Here is a 2858-nt window from a genome sequence, read left to right on the forward strand (position 1 = left end):
TCAGTATTAATAATTATACTGTTTTTTAGGAAATACAATTACTAATCATTGTCAGGTCTCTCAATTTCCTGGTAACAGTGCTTCCGGTTAAAACGTCAAAGAACATTTTTCTACAACACAGCTCCATCTTTGCTGAGTATCATCATACCAAAACAATTAATGGGATTCTCTTTTATTCAGGGCTTTAAATGTGAGTTTATTTCCTATCCACCTGTACTCACTCACACACACATTAATGTAATGTTTACCTAAGGTTTCCAAGTATCTCAGTGGGCATTTATACTTGCAGATCCAGTCCAAGATCTGCATACCCTGAACTTAACTTGCCAAGAGCTGTGTATGTTGTTAAGGCTAACACCTGGAAAGTGTGTTTAGAATCTGTCAATTACCAAGATTCCCCTAAATAATTTCTTACTACGAGCCTGATTTCCTTAAATAAAACATATAAAGTAAATACCATAAAACTATTAGGGAATATCTGAAATGCCATTAGATTTGTTGGGGCCATTTAGTCAAGAAAATATAAAAACCGTGAAGTTAAGCTAGCTGTCTTAAAATTATACTTAAAAAAAAAAAAAGACTACACTAGAAATTGTTTCATAAATTTCATCAACTTCAAATGCTTTTGCAGTTTACAGTGGTGTGTCACATATTAGTTCCTTGCAGCCTTTTTCATTTTGACCTTCATTTGTATCGGGTAACAGGGTTTTCAGGGGTGTGGATCATGGTTATATAATTCACAGTGGGAAAATATCCATCAATAAGATCAAATTCATACAACAAAGCCTAGTGAACACAATTGTCTTGATTTGAACATGAGCAAAATTCTCCCCAATACAACCATGATGCCCAGCTTCCAGAGGCACATAGGCAAACTTCTTTCCTGATGCTGGATTGTCCTGTAAGGAGCAATCAAGATTAAAATCCAGATGTTCTACCCAGGAGTGTTTCAGTCTTTGGTTGACAGACGGAGTAACACACGCCTGATGTCCTGGGGGAATGGCATACCCTGCCACAGTTTGAGGAGTTTTGGCCATTCTCATCATGGTCATTATAGGATGTCAAAGTCTTAATGTTTCCTTTATACAGAGTCCAAGGAAATTTAAATCCCTCAGCTCATCATAAATTAAAGGAGGCAGATCGTTACAGACTGTTTTCTGTTCTAAATAAGTGTTTTTTTTGTTTGTTTGTTTGTTTTTCCTTGAAGCGCTTGTCTCTGACCAAAAAGAAGCACATCCAGGCATTAGTGGTTGAGGCTGTATGTTGCCCTGCCAGGAACAGTTCAGTCAGCAAGCCTGCTACCTCATCATTTGTCAAAGGACACCCATCTTTGTAAGTAGAATCTAGTAAAGTTTCGAGAGTGTCATCAATTTCTTTTACTGACTATCTGCATTTCCAGATTGCTTTACAGAAAATATTCTTGATCTTTCAATGACCTTTGTCCCCGTATGTGAAATAAGACAAAGGGAGCCAACCTGGCACCAGCCAAGCCACGTGGGTAACACCTGCATCCAAATCTGCATATAGCGGTGCCACTCTCTCACTGAGTTGACTTCTGCTTTCCTTTCCATTTAACAATGGCTGGCTGTTAAAATGATGAGCTCGGAGCTTCAAACGAATTTTTTTCTCCACTTTATCCCCAACTTGGAAAGGATTCTTTTGTTTCCTTTTCAGTTATGCAAATGTGTTGTCTAATGTGGGCCATATTAAGGCCACTTTTTTTAAACATTTTCTTCTGCTCCAAAAAATAAATAAATAAATAAAAATAAAGAAAGAAAGGGGGAAAAAAAAAACTGGATTAGGCCCATCCTATGCAGCTCCCTTCCCAAATACAGGTGTTGTCAGATGACTGTGGACATTGTTGGCATTCAGGTCTTCATATTTACCAGTAAGAAATAGTGCAGCAGCAGCGCCCAGAAGGTAAGTAAATGTCTTGCCCTCCAGGGTAAAACTACAGGTTCATACTTCTCATGCATTTCCTAGAGATTCATTTGGACTTTTCCCAAATCCTATGGCATATCCAAGGAATGGAACTGGAGAGAAAATGTATGGTGGACACTTCTTCATGGCTGGCAGGGGAGCCAGGAGGCTGAAGGCGAGGCAGAGCAGTCGACTAGGCCATGTGTCAAGATGCTGGCGATTGCTGCTGGTCACCTACCCCACAGACTGCCCTAGCACTGGCTGCCTGCAGGAAACCCAGCACTACCATCATGACCCTGCAGCAGGTAATAATGGTTTATGTGAGGACGCTGGAGCCTGAGGTGCCCCCATCCTCCCAATTAATGCAGCCAGAGAAAATAGCAGATGGGGGTCTAGAGACAGCCTGGACCCCTGGGTCTCCTGATCTTTGATTTAAAAAAAAAAAAAAAAGACTTTTAAAAGTTACACTTCCATATTCAGAGAAGAAAATTCCTAAGGCTAATTTGGTGAGATTCCTGTAGTTTTGATGGATCTTTCGGGGAGCATTTTTTTCTTATTTCTGTACCTTAAAAAAGTTAAGCTCTATGGCTCTGCGGTGTCTGAGAGGAAGGGATAAATAGAAGACGAACTCTCTCTAGATCCTCAGTGGGTTTCAATGTTAGAAAGAACCCTAAGTCGCTCTGGTTCTTTACCCTATTCAGGAGTCTTCATAGATCCCTGGCTAAGTTTATCCAGACTATTTAAGTTCTGTGCTCTTCTCCTTCTCCTTCTGCCTCTCTTCTTCCTCTTCTCCCTCCCCTTCCTCCTCCTCCTCCTCTTAGAACTGCATATAGGTTTGTCTGTATCTTAACAGGAAATGAATATGATCATATACAATAAAGTTTGTTAACTTAATCATATGTACCTGACTCATGGCTGAATCTTTAGATTTTTGGCAG

General features: G+C 40.0%; 1 pseudogene; it reads right to left on the minus strand.

The window, feature by feature from the left end:
* Positions 1 to 672: 672 nt before the first annotated feature.
* On the minus strand, positions 673 to 2354 carry LOC106007398 (annotated as a pseudogene).
* Positions 2355 to 2858: the final 504 nt, after the last annotated feature.

This window comes from Mustela putorius, unplaced genomic scaffold, assembly GCF_011764305.1.
Source record: "Mustela putorius furo isolate JIRA1106 unplaced genomic scaffold, ASM1176430v1.1 tig00000083_pilon_pilon_pilon, whole genome shotgun sequence".
In the NCBI taxonomy this organism is placed as follows: Eukaryota; Metazoa; Chordata; class Mammalia; order Carnivora; family Mustelidae; genus Mustela; species Mustela putorius.